Source organism: Periplaneta americana, chromosome 8, assembly GCF_040183065.1.
Source record: "Periplaneta americana isolate PAMFEO1 chromosome 8, P.americana_PAMFEO1_priV1, whole genome shotgun sequence".
NCBI classification, from domain to species: domain Eukaryota; kingdom Metazoa; phylum Arthropoda; class Insecta; order Blattodea; family Blattidae; genus Periplaneta; species Periplaneta americana.
The window spans coordinates 113,005,986-113,030,000 of NC_091124.1; the positions used below are offsets into that span (position 1 = coordinate 113,005,986).

Consider the following 24,015-nt stretch of genomic DNA (forward strand, 5'->3'; position numbering starts at 1 on the left):
GCCTGTCTGACTGATGTAGACGGAATTTCGGAAAGAGGTCAGCTGTTATATGCGCCGTAGCATTTCTGGTATAGTCGGAGGCACCGTTTTTGGCAGATGACCTCAATGACATTTCCAGTAGGCGAGTCAATGTTTTGTGAGAATTGCAAGAATGAATTGCGATAAGGCTGTCTGTCGTTGTTTATATGTTCACACTCGCTTCTCGTATCGTCATTATTAGACTAATTAATAAACACACCACAGTACAGTCCGATTCATGGGAGTGCCGTAAATGACTTTCGTTCGCATCCTGCATTTTCTAAATTAAGAGGAAAAAAGCATTGCATAACCAGAACCAAGAAATTATTGCAAATGTTCATTACTTCATGAAGCGACAGGCGAAAAATAGATATGAGTTGTGTCGAATTGTCTTCATTAATAACAAACATTCATGAAGTACGAGAATAAGTTGCGGAAGCGACACGTTGGATAAATAACCGAAAGAATAGGTGTGCTGAAATAAGGAAATACGTAATTCGATAATCTACGAGATTCGATCCGATACTGTGGATTGAGTCTCGGCGTAGCTCAGTGGTTGGAGATTCTAGTGCGTGTAACTGGGAGTCAAGAGTTCGATACCCGCCCCGGAGCGAATTTTTCTCAATTAATAACCTGTGTAATTCGATAAACCAAGAAAGAAACCTAATGTTCCAAAGTCTTAATGGAAGCAGATGAATATGAGAGCTTAATTTAATGATTTAAATCACATGTAGCATGTGTTTACAAGGAATGATAATAGGTCACGAGAAAAGCCGTCGATTCGTTCCTTGTGTTTTTCAGTCTGAGCCTGATAGGCTAGTTGTCGAGCTTGATGGATGAATTTTTTATACCGTAATAATTCATACACCTGTCGCATCCGCCGTTCACCGATTTAAATCTTTATTTATTAAGACGCTCCCATTATCAACTACGTAACGCAGATTACTGCAGCTGTATAAAAGTGGTTATATGTACATTGTTTTTAAAGATGACTGTCCATCCGAGTCCACTAGGATAATCAGGAATGTATGTTTCCTCTTATGTCTCACCCATCCCAGTTGAAGTTTGCTCGCGACGAAGATAACCGACCTTGCAGCTAAGAGTAACTCGCTATGGAGTTCTGATTAATAAAATCCGTCTGCCTAAATCGATGGCGTCAACTATATGTGACGTCACAAGCTTGTACAGTAGAACCAATCGGAATCAGTCTATAACAAGTACTTCCCGAGTTCGTTTGTTCACGTGTGAGTGTTTCAATACATTGAATAGCTAAGTAAAACTAACATTTACTGTGTGTAAGATAAATAAATGGAAGAAGAGACTGTAAAAAGACAACTACTGCACAGGCAGGTGCGGAAAATAGTGTTTAAGGCGTATAATTTATTATTTTTAAAATGTTTACGAGCAGAACGCTGCCGGCCATCTTGATGCTGGCTGCAACGTTGGCAACGCGCAAGAAACGACTGCAGAAGCATGCGTTGTGGGATTGAGAACCGTGCAAACAATATTGTTAGTGAAAGAAAAAGGGTTTGTTTGGTGTCATGTTTACAGCAATCAATGGCTAAGGCAATTATTACTTACTTACTTAGTGGCTTTTAAGGAACCCGGAGGTTCATTGCCGCCCTCACATAAGCCTGCCATTGGTCCCTATCCTGAGCAAGATTAATTCAGTCTCTACCATCATATCCCACCTCCCTCAAATCCATTTTAATATTATCTTCCCATCTACGTCTCGGCCTCCCCAAAGGTCTTTTTCCCTCCGGCCTCCCAACTAACACTCTATATGCATTTCTGGATTCGCCCATATTGTCTTTTGATAATTTAAATTCTCTCCTGCGCTATTTGCATTGCACGTATGAGTGAAGTACGATGTGGCAATGTTGTACGCTGCCTTGCTCTCTCTATCTGTCTCTCTCTCGACGCAAACGCTAGCAGGCCACCGCCTTTCGAATTGCCGTCGAATGTAGCTGTTTGTAACGATACGCACAGTAGTTTTTCGGTTGACGACGAAGAGAGATCCACTGTTCGAAACGTTGTGCTACAATTTTTGAAAATTAGCAATGGAAAAAGTCCAAACAATTCAACCATTAAACTGGAACATTTGTTTCGCAAAGTCTTTGAAATGGACACACAGATCGCATTTTAAACGGCAAAAAATTCGGCCTATGACATCTGATTATTATTAGCTCTATGTGAAGTGATAAAGGGCTGCTGAATTACGGTCCTTTTAATTTTATTAACACGCACTTTGTTGAGAACCTCAACGATACTCAATGCAGAATCGAATTATCAAAAGCATGCATGCCGCAACATCAGTAGCCTAGGCTATAAATTAACGACAGCTTATATACGAATCCATTTAATTGAAAAATGTATCGAAATATATCTAATATAATTAATGCTAATTTAAAACGAACCATATCCATTTCCTACGAGACGGAACCTATCGGAAAGGTTCCTGAAATTCACGAACCAGAATGTCGTTACGGTCAGCTCCAGGGCCGGACTTAGGAATGGAGCCGCCCCTAGACAGTGCTAAAATTTGTCGCCGCCCCCCAACTCCCACAAATAGTTTATGAATATCTTTATATAGGTCATGTTTAGTTTCAATTAGTTTTAAACGAAATGTTATAATTCAGAAAACAATAAATTACTGAAATCAAAATACATACACCTTACTTGTGAAGTATAAAGATTTCCTTCGCACTTTCTTCACAGAGAAAGCATTGATGATGTCATCAAAGTCGATCTGACGAAGCACATGTCCACACCTATAGAGTAACGGTTAGCGCGTCTCACCGCGAAACCAGGTGGCCCGGGTTCGAATCCGGTCGGGGCAATTTACCTGGTTGAGGGTTCTTCCGGGGTTTTCCCTCACCCAATACGAGCAAATGCTGGGTAACTTTCGGTGCTGGGCCCGACTCATTTCACCGGCATTACGCTAGATAACCTGAGATGTTGATACAGCGTCGTAAAATAACCCACTAAAAAAACCACATCAGATTCGATGTAAAGAAACATAGGCTATATTCATCGTTGAAACAAAATTGATTTGTGAAAGACAGGCTGTGGTTTATTTTTAAGCATTGGTTTTGTTGGTGGTGTAATTATTACGAGTATTTCTTACTTCAATAGGAAGTATAAAGTAAACTGAAAAATAAACTCCAACTATTTTCCGAATGAACCTTTCGTATCGAATTATATACGGTAGTGCACATGCTGGAAAGTGATTAAATAGTATTATTGACGATATAATTATATTGGAAATGTAACCGAGATTGTGGTTACTATCCATAGCGATAAATAGCTAATAAAGTAATAAACCACACCCAATTTGATTTTCAACATTGCATTATTGTTTATACAAGCAGTTAAATTTAAGCAGTTTCATAGTACAGGGTGAACATAAAGTCTTTTCCTGATTATAAATATTTGTTACTGAAAAACTACGCTAGATGGAGGGACGCTGTTTTCAGCAAATGATACCTCAACTTACAAAGTTTTCATGCATACAATTTGCGCTCCGTTTGTTGCTCGAAAACATCTAGTCGCTATCCGATTTCATACCATGTTTCTCGCCAACATATCTCTTTTCCGACCTCCAAAACCGAACATTCTATCTGTTGACTTATCCGGAGGTGTGGAAAAATTTTACACAGACATCTGCAGCTCGACGCGTACGAAGTGCAAATCAAGCAAGCTTTGTTGACAGACAACCGTACCCGAAGTGCTGCATTTGCTGCGGATATTCTGGAATGAACTGAACGACACAATGACTGTCTTAAGCAAGTTTGTTTTCCTGATGAGGCAATCTTTCATACCTCCGGAAAAGTCAACCAGACACAACGTTCGGATTGGGGTTGGAAAATTGAGATGTTGACGAAAACATGGCATGAAATCGGGTTTCGATCTGACGTTCTCCGGGCAACAAACGGAGCACATGTTGAGATGTATGCATAAAAACTTGGTAAGTTGAGATATCATTTGCTGAAAACCGCGTCCCTACATCTAGCGTAGTTTTTCACTAATAAGTGTTTATAATTAGGGAAAGACTTTATATTCACCCTGTATATTAACGTGATACTGACATTACAATATAACTATACAGCTGCACATTTTCCTTTTATTCTCACCGCGACCGCGAACGCGACAATGCGATAACAAAACAATATCCGACTTCCACAAGGTGTTTAAAAACAAACTTTAGAAAAGATTTACCAACAAGTGTTTTAAAAACAAATTTCACTGTAAAAAAAAAAAAAGGATCCCACAGCCAGGGCACTTTTTTGTTTTTATAAATAGGCTACACCACTGGTTACTCCACAGCTGTTGCTTCTTGTATATTAACTGAAATGAACGTCAGACTGTCGTAATGTAGCCTATTTGTCTATGATTGTAACAATATTACAGTACTGCGCAATTCGTTTTTAGATCAATACATGCGATAATGTTAATTTTTAGTTGGTTATTTAACGACGCTGTATCAACTACTAAGTTATTTAGCGCCGATGAGATTGGTGATAGCAAGATGGTATTTGGCGAGATGAGGCCGAGGATTTTTCACAGATTACCTGGAATTCACCTTACGCTTGGGGGAAACCTCGGAAAAACCCAACCAGGTAATCAGTCCAAGCGGGGATCGAACCCGCGCCCGAGCGCATTTCAGACCGGCAGGTAAGCGCCTTAATCGACTGAACCACGCCGATGGCTGGATAATGTTAAAACTACGCACATTAGCAGCAATTAGATTAGCACCCTTATTTTTATAATAGGTAAAAAATTTTAACACAGCTACAGTACGTCTTTGACCTCTCATAGTTGCATAAATATTAATAATACCTATGTGCGGGAAGTTTAAAATAGATTGCACGTATAAGATAGCAAACACAGCGTAAGAAAACGCATGCCATTCACATTCCCCGCTACGCGCCCAGCACAAAGCAAAACCTATGAAGAAGCACAAAACCATGACATCATCGGCACGTCAATTCCATCGACAACAGGAGACGAACGAATTTCTAAAATACAGTACTTATACTGTATTTAGTATGGACACTAAGTATAATATTGTTTACTATAGATACTACGTCATTATCACTTATTTACTTTATATGGACAGGATTGGACTCTTCAGTAATACACTTTATCGTATCTGTCACCTTCTTTCTTCTTACTTAGAATGGGCATTATACAGGGACATCATTTTATTTTTACTTCAATTTTTATTGCACCTGAGTTTTTAAATGTACTTCACTCCCACCCCTTCTACTAATGAAGTTTCAACTGTTCTCCAGACAGAATCAAGGCCGCTTATAGTACAGTAGAGAGCACAGTATAGAGAACACATATACTGTGCACTGAGTTACTGAGTATAGTACGTTCCAGAAATATCTTCGCGTTTTCCAGTGACGAAAGAACTTTTAATATTGAATCATATTTTCGCACAGGTATTGTCCGTTTGCCTACGTCGCATCCCGATTTCCCCCACCTGCTTCTGCACGCCTCTCTGTAAAAGCAGGGCTGTCTTAGCTCTTTTCTGAAAACATTAATTTCTGTTAGGAATTGGACGTTTACGTAATATTATACAACTGTTTAAAATAACTTAAATAAAAGGGCTTCGTTAAGTAATTAACTGTCACGTGATTTCCCTCCTTTCTACGATCCTGCGGCATAACCACTTGGACGAACAGTAGATAGCATATCTGAGTAATTTTATCTGTGCGGGTCGGGCAGAAGTGAAGATTGAATTCACAGTGCGTAAGGTACTCTTTTATATAATAGGTATAGAATTACTTCAACATGAGTTACTAGTACGAAGGACAAGACTGGTAATTGGAATTAGATGCAATAATCTATATTGTGATAATATGCACAAAAGAACTGAAGCCTGTATCTAAATGAACGGCCACCATTTTCTAAAATGTGTTTAAATATCCATATTATGATTATTTTTCAATTTAACTTCATTATCTATATTGTACGCTAATGTGATGTAGACAGTATAATATACACTGCATAAAGAATACGTTCGCATGGATAACTCAGTTTGTGAGTAAAAACACTTATTGTTAATACTGTACTGTATTTTTATTAAACAAAAACCTAATGAAAATTATCAAACTCAGACTTACGAAATCTCCTGGTTTACGTAAATGGATGAACTACTTTTCTTCCCTCCTATACTTAGTAAAGTGATTTGTTTGTATTTTACGCCAGAATCTTCGAACTTCAATCGTGGAAGGGAGTAGCAAACGGCGTTTCCGGCTATGAACCATTAATCCAAAGGTATAGTCAGGTTAATATTAAAAATGTTAGTAAAAATAAAATGATGTCCCATTTATTTTAGCGGCAAACCATCCTCTTCTATGTATAGCACCATAGTACCAATAATACTTCTCACTGAACGGAAGAAAAGAACTTCATATATTTTTCAATGACCTTGCGAACTTTACTACAATTTACATTTTCAATATTACAGTACAAGCTTACTGTATCTGTAAAATTGAATGTATTTACTTAAGTAGGAATCCTTCCTTCTACCACTGAGCATTCGTCAAAGAAAATACTCTTTCAACGCTGGCAGTATGCCAGGCACACAAAAATAAAATTCTACAATTTCAGCAATTCTCAGTACTGCTCCACAGAAACCAGCTGCGATAATAATTTACATACAACGCGTGTGAAGTCCGCCGAGTTAGCTCTGTGGTAGCGCGTATGTCTCCCGACTAATCGGTCCGGGTTCGATTCCCGGTAGGATTAGATGTGATCCTGTAAAATTTCTACCTCGGGACTAGGAGAGGTGGCAGTGCTCAACTTCTAATCACTAGATTGTGCATCAATTTGCGTGGGTTATCTCAGATCTCTCCGCAGTGCATATCGACGGCATCATAGCAGAAGGGTGTATCAACAAATGCAGGGTTATTGAAATATTCCAATTGAACCTATTTATGTTTGAAAACAATCATTTGAGAATACACTGCTCCACCGATTTAGTAAAATGAGTTTTTTGTCTAAAGAAAGCAGAAAGCAGTACAACGTGATCTGTTCTGACGAGAATTCAAAGCCCCACATTCAGGTAAGGAGTGCTGTCAAAGCTAGCGCCATGGATGAATATATAATAGGATACGAAACTTACTGAGTTTTCCGTAACACATACTAGAGGCGCTGTTGTAGAAATTGACCTTGCTGCCACCTGTTGGGGGGAGGGGCGTTATTACATCTAGCAGCGCACCAAGTAGCGAAAAGAGTAATTACTCCATGCATTTAGCAGCTCATCTGGTGACGAAAATGTTAAACTGTGCAGAAAGTATTCCCTCCCACCCTCATCGATATTCAAAACTAACCTAATTTAAAATAAAACATTTACAGTTTTATTCCTCACAGCATCTTCTACTGAAAATTCTTACCGGAGCCAACAGGAAGATAAAAGAGACGATCTATTTTACACTACCCGATTAAAATATAACCAGGCAGAGACAAAAAGTAAAGCAAAAGGTTAAATAATTGGGATTTTATTCTTTGGGTATTTATTGTACAACACAATGGAAAAGTCTGCAAGAAGTACTTAGATAGTTCAATTTATTATATTACTATTACTTTACAATACATTCAACAACACTATTTTTACAACGTCCATAAACATCACTGTTTAACATACACTGCTTATACACACACGTATCATTTTATGTTCACTTATTAGCAAGTTTCTGTCTGCCATCTCGTCTCCTCGACTCTCGAACAATATCTCGAACGGATAAATAGAGAACTCTGTTTTTTTTTTTTTTTTTTTTTTTTGAACAGATTGTTTCTTCTTAAGTACCAGGTCGGATTTAGACCCTTTCCTTTTAAAAGAAGTGTAGGAAATCATATGGCAAGTTTCAGCTTAAATATTCCAAGGCAACGTAACTCTACCAATAGTAGAGGGAGCAAATTGATAATGTCATGTAAGAGGAATCGGTATATTTCTACTTATTAGTGGATTTGGATGGTTGTGGAGGGATGCTAGAAATTTTGTACGACGAGTTTTGATGTAAGCTGAGAAATACAGTATGTCAAGATCGTCGTACAGTCGGCTATTTCGGATGAGGTAGTCCGCTCCAGTGATGGTTCGACAGATGGATCGTTGAAGACAGTCTAGTCGTTGAAGATGTCGCGCATTTGCTTGAGCCCATATTTCGCAACAGAATGTCATGTAGGATCGAATTAAAACTTTGTATAACATGGTTTTGACGTTTAAAGATGTATAGCTCTTGAAAAATGAGTAAAGAAGCATATATCGTTGGAAGGCCTTCTCACGAATATGTGAGTCGTGATGTTTAAAAGTAAGTCTCTTATCAAGAAAAACTCCAAGATACTTGACGGTAGTTGTGAAAGGTATGTTTTCATTTTGAATGGTTAAGGGCTGTACTTGCCGCGGAAATCTTCTTGTGAAAACAACTGCATGCGACTTGGAGCCATTTATCTTAAGACGCCATTTTGTGGACCATTGTGTAAAAATATTTAAGACTTCCTGCATTTGTAGACAAGCAAAATGAATGTTTATATGTTTCGTATAAATAACAGTATCATTTATTTATGATATACCGTGAATTGGTATATCACGGACATATGCACAGTACAGGGTTGGACTTAAAACTGATCCTTGAGGAACTCCTGCAGTTATGACGTGAGCGTTGGAGAGACAGCGTCCATTTTGAACACGAAAAGTTCTATCTGTAAGGTAACTGGCGATAAGTTGAATATAATTTATAGGAATGTTAAGATTGTGAAGTTTATATAATAAACCAGTGTGCCAGACAGTATCAAAAGCTTGCTGAATGTCGATAAATGTAGCTACTGTATGTTGTCCAAGTTGAAATCCTCTTTGGACGGATGTTGTTAATCTATGAAGTGCTTCTCTGGGACTATGGTGGGGTTTAAATCCAAACTGTTCATGGTGGATGACATCAGGTGCAGTTAAATATGGCTTTAGTCGTGCCAGAATGATACGTTCAAAAAATTTTCCAAGGAAGTTGGTTAGACTGATTGGTCTATAACTTTGGGGTAATGTTGGATCTTTTCCCGGTTTAACTGTTGGTATAATATGTGCTGTTTTCCACGCTGTTGGAAAATAATTATGATGTAGACATGAGTTGAATATCTTCGTTAAATGTGTTATGGCTCTTTTTGGTAATTTCTTCAGTATGGCTGGTGTGATTTTATCCGGACCGGGTGTCTTCTTCGGTGCTAGATTTCGAATTATGGTCTTGATTTCTTGTGGTCGTACGTGAGGTGCAGTTCCGGGTTCTGAACGATGTAATATGGACTGTACATATTGCGATATTGTTGTTGAAAAGTCTTGTAGTGAGGAGTGATGATGGGAGGAGAATCGATTTTGAAAGGAGTTTGCAAGAGCTTCAAGCCTATCAATAGGCTCATAAATGAATGTACCACTTGAGTCTTTAATAGGTGTTGACTTTTTTGCGATAGTTTTTCCTAGCATTCGTTTTGTAAACGTCCAAAAGATTTTTCCTGTAGGCTTTATGTTTTCCACTGTGTCGGCAAACTTATTGATTTTATAAATCTCGTATTTTCTTCGGATAGCACGTTGATACCGGTAAAAAGCTCTTTTTGCTTGAGGATCCGCATAAAGCTGCCACCGTTTTCGAGCTTGGTTTTTAGCTTTAAGAAGATATTTTAGTTCATTGCTACCGTAAACGTTATCTGATGTCTCAAAAGTCAATGTGGAGGACGTTTCATCGAATGTGTCTGTTACAGTGTCAGAAAATATTTGTATAGCAGTTTCTATTTCAGAAGTTTTTAAAGTCGGTAGAGTACCCGGGATGATTTGGTGCAAGCGTTTCGTGAAAACATTCCAGTCTGTAACTTTCTCTGTAGAAGGTTGATTTGATATCATATGGAAAGGGGCCTTGAAAATCAAAAGTACTGGGATATGGTCGGAGTCAAGAGCGTTTAAGCAGATTTGTTGAACTGGAGAGTATTTAGTGTTACATAAACAAATATCAAGTACATCTGGATGATGAGTGGTTATCCAGGGATATCTTGTTGGTGCTTTTGGTCCTGTAATTGAGTATTGAAATTTATTTGAATGTAGTAACATTCGAAGTATTCAGTCTAGAATTCCATGATTTGTGTTTTGCATTTATATCACCACATAAAATGAAATGTTTGTGATGTGTGATAAGCAGGGTCAGGTCATTTTCATTGAATTGGGCGTATGGCGGATAATAAACAGATGCTATTAATATTTCTGTTCCTTCAAGCTGGATGAAGATACCGATGGTTTCAAGATTTTGAAAAAGCTGTAATATGGCTGTTCGATATGGCATGGAGTTTTTAATAATTATCGCAGTTCCTCCTCCAGGTCGGTTATTTCTGTCTGTACGGATAACAGTATAGTTGCGTATACGAAATTTTATGTTGGGTTTTAGATGAGTTTTACTAATACATGCGAGGTCAATATCATAATTAAGGAGCAAGGCTTGTAGTTCGTAAGTCTGGTGAATTATTCCGTTTGCTTTGAAATTTAAGATGTTTAAACCTCTGTGTTTGGAAAGCATTTAGAGGTCTTTTATGGATTGTTGTAATTGAAAAGATTAATGAAACTTTCAATGAATATTATTACCTTGGATATTGAGTCATTTGCATTTTGGATTTTATGAAAAGTTGTGCGGATAAGCTGAATTGTATGTTGAATGTTCAGTGAGCGTAGGAAGTTAAAATATCTTTGAAGGAGTCTGATATTGATTCTGATGATGTTGATGTTGCACTTGGAGTATTAAATGTTGACTGGAAGGCTTTGGTGTTGCCGGGATTAGCAAGTAAAGGAAAGTCGCTCTGTTTCCATGTTGGTGATGTAGAACGTTCTCCGGAAAGAATTCTCCTGTTCCTCATCTTCGCGTGAAGTTCCGCTTTCTTCTTTAGTTGAATGGGGCACTGACTGTAGCTGGCAGTATGTGCGCCGTCACAATTTGCACATTTTGGAATATGGACAGGACCTTTCGAGGACATTCGGCGAATAAGTGATTATTTCCACATTTAACACATCGAGTAGGTAAATTACATCGACATGAAGTGTGTCCAAAACCCTGACACTTATGACATTGTGTAATATGTGGACGAGGTCTATATGACTCAATTTTTATGATATGATTGTTAATATCTTGCAATTGGTATATGGTTCGGGAGTGTCCATTATTTGGAAGTGTAAGTATCCAGATGGGAATGGGACGTCGTGTCGGTATGCCATCAGTGTCGTAGCAAGGAAGAGTAATTTGACGAATGTGTTCTATTTGAAAATCTAAGAGTTCAATTTCTGTTTTGAGAGTAGCAGATTCTACAAACGCTGGAAGTCCTTTCAGTACTACTTGTAGTAATTTAGTTTCCCGAGGTTCGTGAGAATAAAACTGAAGGTTTTCAGTTTGCAAGATATTATATAACTTGTCATAATCAGCACGACAACTAGTTAAATATTTAATTCCTTCAGTAGAGTATGTGATTTTCAGTGGCTGGCTAAGTAGTGACTGCAATTTTTTATTATTTGCAAAGAAATTTCCGGCTGGGATATTCTTCACAATTATTGGCGGCATTCGAGCTGATTTGGGTCTAGAAAAATCTGTGTTGGTGTTACCTTCTTGGTTCCCTACTTGAGAATTATTTTGGTTTGATGGTGATATGTCGGTATCCATTTCATGGACAAGAGGATCAAAAACATTTTGTAGTTTGATATCCGGATGAATTAATGTTTCATGAGATAAAGTTGCTTGTGTATCGAAAACTGTAGAATTTGGTTTGGCTTTGTACGTATTTAGTTATTGTTTCTTAATGACATGATCTCTTACTTTACTTTTACTTGAAGTTGCGTTTTCCGCGGGATTAATTTGTTTGCTAGTTGAATTGGGTACGCGAGTAGGATCACATATAGTCATTGTAGATGTAGGGGTACTACTAGTTGTTACAGATGTTGTGATTGAGGTCGTATGTGAGGTCACTATGTTGTAAATGCCAGGTTGGTTTTCGATTAGGCACCAGTCTTCAGTATTTTGAGTCATTTTATCAGTCACTACGCTTGGCTCCGAGAGCCAAGCTAAGGTAATTACTACACAATCACTCGATTATGATCGCGCACGTAATACAAAAATGATAAAGAAATAAAGATATATCTTAAACAAACACCACACAATGTCGTTAAACTGTTAAATAATAATATAATTCCACTAAATATAAATTTGAAAACACTACGCAATTTCGTAAACACAAGACAAGTCGGAGCACTGTTCGATACGATGCTTCTCTGATCAGTACTCGATGCGAACTGAGAACTCTGGGTAATGGATCCAACACGTAGTTCTAATGTTCACCACCTACGACGTTGCGCGCTGTTCATCTTATTTTAGCCCCCGCCGCCAGATGATGCTGACCGCAGTTTCGCATCTTATTATATATTTATCCATGCAAGCGCATTTTTCTGACCTTGACGTCGTGCGTGGGCATCAAGCGCTAGGTATGGAAGGAGGAAGGATTATGTATATGAATAAGCAGCCTGTTGGATTAAGAAAACAGTGGTGTGCAAACTTCAAACGGAACATGAAATTTTATGTCGTTTTTTTTATATGGCTTCTTTCTGTTTGATATTATCTATAATGTCTATAAACAAAAGTACTAACACCAATTTCTTAACATTGCAGTTACGTTTTAAACGTTAATAACATAATAAAGAGTTAATAAGAAATATTCACATAAATTCCATAGAAGTACAACTATACTATAGGCCTACTAAGTGAATGAAACACATTATTCATAAAGAAAGTGATATCCCAAAGAAAGAGATTGAGTATGGCATGATAAGTTGCAATTGATATTGATGGTATATTTAGCCTTATACAAGTAATCAATAAACTGATCAAAACAATATTATAGTACAAAGCAAAGTTACCTGTAATTAATATTAGGGGAAGTCTTGCAGTACAGACCGCTTAAGGTTTTTGGGTTGGTTATAAATAAGAAAACATTCAACTTTTTTACACATTCTTTTGATATAATGCAAGTACATATATTATTGAACTCAATGGTAATTACAAAAAAAATTCAGAAATTAATATTAATACAAAACATAAACAAATTAAACGTCCATAAAAATCGATGCAATCAGAAAATTGGCAGGCAGTACCGGTCACATATTACTTTTGACAAACATCACATTCATACGTGTCAGAAGTCTCAGGAATGCTGGCACAGGCTTCAGGAGCCCACATTTGACATGAAGAACTTTGATCCAATCTTCATCATGAGATTCCCCGCAAAAATGCACGTAGTTTCCTCCTTTTCGTCATTTTTCTTAGTTGTCTTTCTTGAGCGTTTTGGGAAGAATTTTCCTGATAGGGGGCGTTTCCCGCGCACTAGGCTCTTGACTTCTCTCTTCAGCTTTTCATTTTTATTTTCTTCTAGATGTGTCTTGTAAGGACTGGATGTCAAAACCTCACTTCTTTCAGATTTTCGGCGTCGACTAACTTCTCGCTTCTTAATGGCATCCGGAATTGGGCTGAGCTGCTGAATTGTTTCCTTTACAGCAGTGGTATCATTAGGCCTATCAGTAGGAGTGGGCCTATTAGGACTAGTCTCATGATGTGAACTTGCCTTAGGTGCAGAAGTCATGTCAGGGAATGGAAGCATAGGCCTAACTGTTGGGCTCTCAGTTTGATCCACGTTCGATTGAGCTTCACCTATGCTCTCTTTGGGAGCACCAATGAGGAGTCTTTCATTCATGCGTTGTCGAGGAAATATGAAAAATGGTGGAATGTACTGACCCCCAGCATTCATACAGAATAGTACAGTAACACTTCTTCCCCTTTTAGCCGAATTCAGTTTACCCACTTGACGGTTGTTTCAGCGAAATAACTTTGGAATGTTTCTGTACAGTAATGACACTAGTTTCGTCACAGTTATAAATTTTATAGGGTGTGAATTCATATTATTCCATTAGATTTGTGAGACTCTCAAAGAATCGATTGACTTGTGGCTTGTTAAACCCAATTGATCTATTAAGACTTGTTGATTCAGGAGGCCGGAGAGACAAATTCGGGTGCCGTTTCATGAAATCATAATAAAATTGCTTACCAGCAGTCTTTTTTGTCACGGTTGAATTGATGAGGAATTTTTAAGGCCCCAGCAAGTTGAAAAGCTAGATTCAAAAACTCTTTCCTTGTGAGTGGTAATAATCTATCAGATATATCTTTCACATGATCCAATAGAACTCCTTCGAATTCGGCATTGAACGTGTGTTTAAAACGGCCAAGTGCAGGAGTGAATGTAATTTCCTTACCTCTTTTTACGGCAGAAACACGATCAATCAACGTACTTTTGGGGATATGTATATTTCAGCAGCTTTGCGGATAGAAAGTTGGCCAGCTAACACATTCTCTACAGCTTGTTTCATAGAATCTAAATGCCATTTTCCTTTGGAAGGTTTACTTATCACTGGAGGCATCATGAATGTCCTATAAAAATATTAAACGAACATAACTTACATGAAAGAATATGACCGGTACTGCAAGATCAAGAGGTGACCGGTACTGGCTGACACACAACGAAACATATAATATTTTTTTCTATAGCACCATTGTGTTATGTAACATGGATCATGCACAAAAGTAATTCATAAATCATGACTAAATCGAATGAAACAAGATTTGTAACGATACTTACCGAATTGCCTTGATGTCAGTCAATTTAGATTTAGTCGATTCGCTCCACAGCAAACAGAAATGTCTTTCAACGGACTTTGTTAACGAATGAATGTAGATTTAAGTTTGAATTATTTACCAGTGATTATTGACTGTTAGAAGTAACGTACACTACATTTCGCATCCTGCTAATTGTTGTCGGTATTTAAAAACAGACACTGACCGGTACTGTATGCTGACCGGCGCTGCAAGACTTCCCCCTACATAAAAAAACTCTTATCGCATTATGCTTTTAAGGTGATATTGGTGCGTAATTCAATGAAATTACATTTAAGAATAACATTTAATAATAATAATAATAATAATAATAATAATAATAATAATAATAATAATAATAATAATACTTACGTACTTATTTACTTACTTACTTACTTACTTACTTACTTACTTACTTACTTACTTACTTACTTACTTACTTACTTACTTACTTACTTACTGGCTTTTAAAGAACCAGGAGGTTCATTGCCGTTCTCTCATAAGCCGGCCATTGGTCCCTATCCTGAGCAAGATTAATCCAGTCTCTATCATCATATCCCACCTCCCTCAAATCCATTTTAATATTATCTTCCCATCTACGTCTCGGCCTCCCCAAAAGTCTTTTTCCCTCCGGCCTCACTCTATATGCATTTTTGGATTCGCCCATACGCACAGTGGTTCATTTTCCCAATTTCTTGGCCAAAACTTCTAGAGATGTTTGAATTAATTTGAACGTAATAAAGTTGAAACAAATCGTAAAAGTAACATAATTAAGAATTAAATATCGAGTAAAATCACATAAATAGCTATAGTATATGCTTTTTTGGCGTGGATGATCATTTCATTGCTTCTTAGGGTATTCAAGGTTATAGTATATTTTATCTATATACATAAATCTATATATAATGTGTGTATAGTACAGTAATTATTTCATTCGCTAGCATCCTAGTCTGCGGAGATAAGGGAGTCATCTTTATCAGAGCCCTGAGTGGACACACCTAAATGTGTAGATGCATCTGGAGCTGACAGAAGTGACATTACATCTGGAGACAAATGCTTCAGCTTCTTTCTTGGGATTTTCAATATTCTTTATGAAGTATGGTCCAACAATGCCTGCAGATCAGTTTCAGCAGACTTTTCTGTTATTTGAATGGCATTGGTATCGGGATAGCATGTCTTTTGTGCTTCTAGCACCGTTCTGTATTGCTGAAAAATGTAGGCGATGGATTTTTAGCCTCGGACCTAATCAGGTTATAATGGAATTTTGTTAATTTAACTTCAACTAGAATGGACAATGCTTTTACTCCAGATAAAGATATACAACGCTCTGAACTTAATTTATAAGCTTTTCTGCATGTTGACGTACTGATTGGTGTTGAAAATTGTACGTCTTTTATTGTAGCAGCAATAGTAACAATCTCTCCTGCTTCACGAAGATTCATTTGTGTGGCATATGCGAATTCTGAAGGACCTATGTTTTGTCTTAATCCCTGTGTTTTTCGTCTTTTATAACTTTCACCACTTTACTAAATTCTAGTAATGGACGTTCGACTCTCTATTGCGTTTCAGTAACGCATATTGGAAAACTCGTAGATTTTCAAGCCATTTCTTATTCTGTGGTAGGAATCTTTCAACTGTCCTATTTGACCGTTGTCATCTGGTTCTAAAATTATATATTAAATGTTTTAACACATTCTTTAGTTCAGCGGATGACGTTGGGAACCGGTTATGATTCTAATGCGTTCTGTTAAATAATCATACTTTTCTTAAAAAATAGATTATGAACGTTTCTGTAGTATAGTAAACAGTTCACACCTAGTGAGGTTTATGTGATTACTTTCATATCCTGAAAGGAATAACATAAATAATTCAAATTTTAATAAATTGATGAAGGATTAATATACGACACAACAATTTTTTGTGGCAACGTATTTCATAGGTAAGCAAAATGAAATAATTCACAAGAAAACTAGAGGTTTCACCTATTCTTCGACATTGGAACCAAGTCTCTCGACATATTTCTCCTATCGTGACATTTTTCAGTACATCTCGTTCATAAAACTCTGTTTCTTGGGCGTATAGCCAACTGCGCACAACCGATTTCACTTCTTCATCCGAACCGAAGCGTTATCCTCCTAGCAATTTCTTCATTGGTCCGAAGAGGTGAAAGTCAGACGGTGCAAGGTCTGGACTGTAGTGTGGGTGATTTCCGCCTTAATGATGCCTCTGACATTGGTGGTGTTGCAGCGGTCACTGGTCGGCCGGAATGTGCTTCGTCGGCGGACTTCTTCGAAGAACCTGCACCACCTGGAGAAGTTGCTCTGGTCCAGACAATCAAGCGCCATACACCTCCAATATTTCCCTGTGGATTTCAGTCGAATTTCTTGTTTTTCCCAAAAAAATGGACTACACCTTGCCGCCCTTCACAAGTGAACGATGGTAGAAAACGCGTCATTTTTACTCAGTAGTTACAGCTTGTTTAGCCAGGGTGACATCCAATCGAATCATTGCTATATGTAGTGCAAGATTCAAACTAACTACCTCCCAAATTTGAACGTCCTAACCAAAATAGTATTCCGTTAAATAATTGTTGTGTGTTACTTTCCGATTCTTCCTTGTATTACAACGCAAAGACGCTGTGCGCACTTCAAAACTAAATTCGAGCTAGTGGGCTCAGTGGCAGTTGGGGGCAGACTTTCTTTATTGGTACATGAAAAGCATCCACATAGGTATGATTTGTAATGAGAAACTTGACAGGACCTCACAGGACCGATAACTTTTAACCTCCGTGAATCTGCCGCTTTCACATTTTCAACCACAATCAATGTGACTATATTATTTAATATCTAAATGCCGTTACTTAATTAAGTAATAAATTAAAACTATGTTCATATATTCTACATACCTCCAGGAATCGAATCCATGCTTCAGATTTTAGTTTCTCACTTGTACCACTTATTTATAACACTTCAAAAACGACCTTTCTTTCACCACGCAAACTTAGCAACTGCATTGTCCAAGAGAGTCGCATTTTCAGCCATGTATTTACAAGCACAGGACTGGAGATTGGAGATAAGATATACGATGTCTACATGCCCTGTCCTTCCTCTTCAACTTAAGACGACAAACAACCCTCCCCTGTATGTTTCAGTTTTGGAGTTTTGGCCAGGAATTCGGGAAAATGAACCACTGTGATACGTGCTACATGCCCTGCCCATCTCAAATGTCTGGATTTAATGTTCCTAATTATGTCAGGTGAAGAATACAATGCGTGCAGTTCTGCGTTGTGTAACTTTCTCCATTCTCCTGTAACTTCATCTCTCTTAGCCCCAAATATCTTCCTAAGCACCTTATTTTCAAACACCCTTAATCTCTGTTCCTCTCTCAAAGTGAGAGTCCAAGTTTCACAGCCATGCAGAACAACCGGTAATATAACTGTTTTATAAATTCTAACTTTCACATTTTTTGACAGCAGACTAAGTGACAAAAGCTTCTCAACCGAATAATAAAAGGCATTTCCCATATTTATTCTTCGTTTAATTTCCTCCCGAGTGTCATTTATATTTGTTACCTTGCTCCAAGATATTTGAATTTGTCCACCTCTTCGAAGGATAAATCTACAATTTTTATATTTCCATTTCGTACAATATTCTGGTCACGAGACATAATCATATACTTAGTCTTTTCGGGATTTACTTCCAACCATATCGCTTTACTTGCTTCAACTAGAATTTCCGCGTTTTCCCTAATCGTTTGTGGATTTTCTCCTATCATATTCACGTCATCCGCATAGACAAGAAGCTGATCTAACCCGTTCTATTCCAAACCCTCTGTGTTATCCTGAACTTGGGATATCCTAAATAGTAATAATAATAATAATAATAATAATAATAATAATAATTGTAGTAGTAGTAGTAGTAGTAGTAGTAGTAGTAAGTAGTAGTGGTAGTGGTGGTAGTGGTGGTAGTGGTAGTGGTAGTGGTAGTGGTGGTGGTGGTAACCCGTTCAATTCCAAACCCTCTGTGTTATCCTGAACTTGGGATATCCTAAATAGTAGTAATAATAATAATAATAATAATAATAATAATAATAATAATAATAATAATAATAATAGTAGTAGTAAGTAGTAGTAGGTGGTGGTGGTGGTAGTGGTAGTGGTAGTGGTAGTGGTAGTAGGCCTAGTAGTAGTAGTAATAGTAGTAGTAGCAGTAGTAGTAGTAGTAGTAGTAGTAGTAGTAGTAGTAGTAGTAGTAGTAGTAACATGCTGAACATAATAATTTGGTAGACAGACAATAAATACACACAATTACTTTTCTATCAGAACATGCAGCATATAACTGTAAAGGTACAAAACCTATAATAAATAAATATTCGTCTGAGAACCATTCCTCCTTAAAAGCTTGCTTATATCGATTATGCCCAGCATCCCATCACAAACCCACTTGAAAATCAAAGTTAATTTATTTCATTTGGTGTCTTGATAGTGTTTAGTAGCTCCTCTTTGCACACTTGCTACTCAATTAATTGTATGGTCCAGTATTGTCTGTAAGTTAATTTCTGCAGTTACTTCTACGACCGAAATACTGTCCTCTGGAGGGTAGCATGTTTTTTTTTACCAGGCGTAAATGTGGTACGGTAGATAAATGTGTGATCCTAATTATTGAGTATTGTCGTACATTATTTAATATTGATTTATTATACGTAAGATTGGCACTAACATAGAAGGTTAATGTCTGTCGAGGAGTCATTTTCTTCGGTTTTGATTCGAACAACTGTCTGGTTTTATATTAATTTCGTTGCTCTTTTAGGGGAAGCTAGGGACAGTTATTTAACAATGTTAGCAGCATCTCTTTTGGTTGAATTTCTAAGATCTATTTCGGCTGCCGACATTGCAGCTTCGGAACCCTGCTCCTGAGAAGAATATTTTCCTTTCCGCCTCTTACTCCTGTAACTGCTATCGTCAAAGAACAATTTTGGACTACACTTACTTGAGTCCGCTTTTTGTTTGTAACTTCTGCACAGTTCAATTTCATGTCTCTATATATTTCTGCTGGGAATTTTAAATCACAAACTAACCACAGAAGAATTAACTAAAAAAATTGCTACATCCATTTTCCACACTTAACCCACTTATTACTAAACTATTATCAAAAGTTTAACACAACATTTTTCATTTTGTTAAGCGTTGTTTTATTACATTATCCTATGTCCAGAGCCTGAAGTAACGATTCCAGCATTTTCATATTCTTTGTGTAGAACTGCTACACCACTCTTCAAACCGTTGCTTACGGGATTATACAAGCTGGCGCATAGAGCTTGAAAAACGAGTCTGAAGTGGTTCCCTCGTAATGCCAATTCCGCCGCTCGGAGCGCTGTTCTGCCCTATATATTCATAGCAGAACACTTAAAAGACATTGACATTTGGGACATTTAAAGGACTCATCATTGCTTATTAAATGCTTCGTACAATATTTTATGGACAATAGACGTAATTTGCAAACGTCTACTCCTCAATTATATTACAATAAAAGGCTGTCATTCTTGATACTAAAACATATTACATATAAACTGAGGGACTGTCTGCTCTGTACTTCAGTTCATACACCAAACATTTCCGGAAATAAATTAACTTGACATCTTACATATACGCACTATAGCCTACCCTTTTCACCTAATATTATTAATATTGTTATTAAATAAGATATTGCAACTAATTAAGGTACTGCATTATCTTTAATTTCCTTGAATTCATAATTACTCATTTGCAAGAAGGCCTAACTTTTCCCTCTCTTTTTAAAAAAAATACGGACGTCACAATAACTGAGAAGTATAATTATTGCGCGATTTTTTCTTGCAGTGGTGAAAACATTTCTATAGGCCTACTGATTAATCTATTGAGCATAGTAATAGTAAACGCTGTAGTATTTTAGTGCGTGTACGCCTACTTAGCTCTTGTAAAACGAAATTTTCAATTTCACTTTCAACGGAACACTCACTTATATTCAGTTCTTGTATCTTGCAGTAAATTATCCATTTGTGATCATCTTTCCAATATAACCTCCCATTGAAACGACCACTTAAAATCATGAGCTAGAATTTATTATTTTAAAAACATTTCCACGTACATACTGTTATAATTGTTATGAACCACAATACAAAAGACAACACTGTGAAATTGGATTAATTTACCAAGATCAACATCAATACCGGTAGTATAAAATCACATATAGGCCTAGGCTATATTATTTCATTACTTTATGGTATTAATTAGAAGAATTAATTTTGAAGAATTTACAAATATGCTGAAATAATTTATGACACCTCTTATAGAAATGTAAAAATATGTATGTACATTTTGAAACAATGGGTATAGCACCACTTGAAAATGTTGAGCATTTTAACAGTGACTTGTAAATTGTTCCATCACGTTGTCTATAGTGTTCATTTATTGTAGCACTTTTAGAACGAACGTGGTTCACATACATAAGAAGAAATGACGATGAAATGAGTCGAACACATACAGTTTTCTTTAATTTTTAGCAAATGATGAAGTTGAATATATACTGTTACTTCATATCCTAACATAAGTAGAGTTGCCACCATAGATGTAACACCTGAAATGAATATAAAATAAATTAATGTATTGGTAATGATACAAGAATAAAAAGAAATTAGGCTAGAAATAACCTCACAAAATTACAAACACATGCTAAAACAAAAAAAAAAAAAAAACTTTACGTATCCGTATATAATAAAACTAGATATTCCAGATATAATTTGTTTCACACGATAACCACCTCAGCCTATTTCGGCAGCAGCCATTATTAGTTACAGTTTGAGGTGCATTACCTAATCTCATACTAACCTTGTTAAGTTCTCTAACCTAATTCACTGATAATTACGTAACAATACACAGGTCTAAAATACAGACAAATACACATTAATTACCTAATAAGTACAGCATGACGATAATTCATTACTTTTGTCGGTATTTTCTAAAAGATAAAGGGAAAAAACAGTAACAACATTATCTTCAATGTTTACATCACGTCGTTCACATTTTCATTAGGCCTATATCAGTAATGCTTGGTAAGTGAAACAATGCATGAAATTATTTTACATTTCGGGTCACATCATTCGAGAGTCGGAAAATGCAATTCGCCACTTTTAACATAGCATTGCTTGTTATATGAGAGAACTTTGACATTTACCTTAACCTATAAAGATACGACCTGTTGGTACAGAGTTCTTCAAAAAGCAAAACACAGACAATTTTCGAATATAACTTAGCAGAACAAACTTCAAATAACATTGTAATATGCTTGGCATATTTATAATATTCGTACTCAATCAGTAATGCACAATTAATCGAACTATTTTCACGATGCACAATGCTTTGTAATGGTACTATTCATCATTTCATAGGGCAGAGAGGCGAACCTAGCGGCAGAAATTGTCATGACTCACAGAGACCTACTCTCGATCGTGCTATGCACCAGCTTGTATAATCCCGTAAGCAACGCTTCAAACAGTCACCTCGTTGCAATTGACGTGCGCGGGTCTGAAAATGACAAACTTACGCACATTTACGCACCTTGAGATTTTTCATGCATTTTCAAAACAAATCGATCTTTACCTAATTATTTATTCAATCATTTCTTGTCATTGTTGTGTGACTCCATTAAACTTAAACATATGTATGTTATTTATATTTTCAACTGCCTATTGTATAATACGCTTTGTCTTTGTGGCAGCCTCTTAATACAGGGAGCTGTTATCGTTTAGATAAATAAATAAAAAAATAGGTAAATTCCAGCGTTTGAAACGTTTTGGAAATTTTCAGAACTGTATTTAAAGGAGAAAGTAATTTTAAAAAATACTATATATTTTTCTGTCATTTTGAACTTAATGCTGTGGCTTGTTAGTAGAAGACAAACAATGTGTGTGTGCGTGCGTGCGTGCGTGTGTGTGTGTGTGTGTGTGTGTGTGTGTGTGTGTGTGTGATTAAAGTACATACCTTCCTCTGCATTTTCCACGTTTCACTTTTAAAATATCACGCTTGTGACAAAACGTAGGCCTACACTGTTTCTTCTTATGGTGCGCTGAACGCAAATGACAACGCCAACCGAAACCTTACAATCTTACAGGGAGGCAATGTTTATGCTTGTGCTGAGTGTGAAATGTGATGGCCCGTATTAAACAAAATGCAGAACAAATATGCCTACTGCATACATTTAAAAATAAAATTTATTACAGTATGGATCTCAATTTTCCAAGTCGCAAAATGACTTTTGGCCGCTAGATTAACGAAATTTCACACTGTGTGCATAATATTCCTCGATGTAGTCTGGTCTTGGCTCTACTTAAACACGATCCTTGCCGATTGCAGGGGACTTGCTCCGCGTGTTATATCCATTTAAGTTATAGTTACTTACCTAGACGCACAGCGAGCGCTGCTGTGCTGTACAAAATTGAATCCCTTCGCGCATCGTCACCCATTCTGCCTAAGGGTTTTCCGTGGTTTTCCTAAGGCGCTAAGACAAATGTCGGGATGAGCCCTAAAAGAAATGGGCCACGGAACTGCGCTCACTTCCCCATGATCCCGGTAATTACTCTAGATTACTCGTCTTTAGTCACATTGCGAAAGGACAGAAAACTTTTCAATTTGCAGATTTAGAATTCGCGACGTCTTTTCCGACGGCCTTCTCTTGCCTTAGTCATCGAACAGCAGACGAATGAGTCTTCTCAACTCCACTTGCACTGCGAAATGGCTCCTTTCATTGTGCAAGCTTTATCCTGCCAGGGCGGGTAAAACATGATTTACCAGCCCTGCTCCTACCATCCGACAGCAAACAAACAAGTCTTCTCGACTCCATCTGCACTGCAAAAGTTCCTTTCAATTTGTAGACTTGCACCAATTCTTCTTAGTCCTGTCCTGTGATCACATTTCCGTCCCCTCGCATATGCGGTACATGAGAGATTACGTCCATTTTCGGCTTTTCCCAGTCAAAATTTTCTAGAGATCCTTCATTGGAGTAGCGTAACCCGGAGTGAAACAAGTGGCGAATAGGCTTGGAGCTCACATATGAGTCATTCCAAGTGAAATCGCACAAAATTATACTAATTTTGACCTTCATATTTGTGATTGCGTTTATATATTTTTTACCAATTCTATGGGTCTAATAAACCAACAAGTGTATTTTTATTTCCTCCTAAGACCACATGTTTTTAAAATATTACATGTTAAAATTCGTTAAAAATGTCGCACAATGCAACATTT

The 24,015-nt window shown here is 37.1% G+C and overlaps 1 protein-coding gene across 2 annotated transcripts in view; it reads right to left on the reverse strand.

The window, feature by feature from the left end:
- Positions 1 to 24,015, reverse strand: part of LOC138704952 (SET and MYND domain-containing protein 4-like) — a 198,366-nt gene that overhangs the window by 121,035 nt on the left and 53,316 nt on the right. The window lies entirely within an intron of this gene.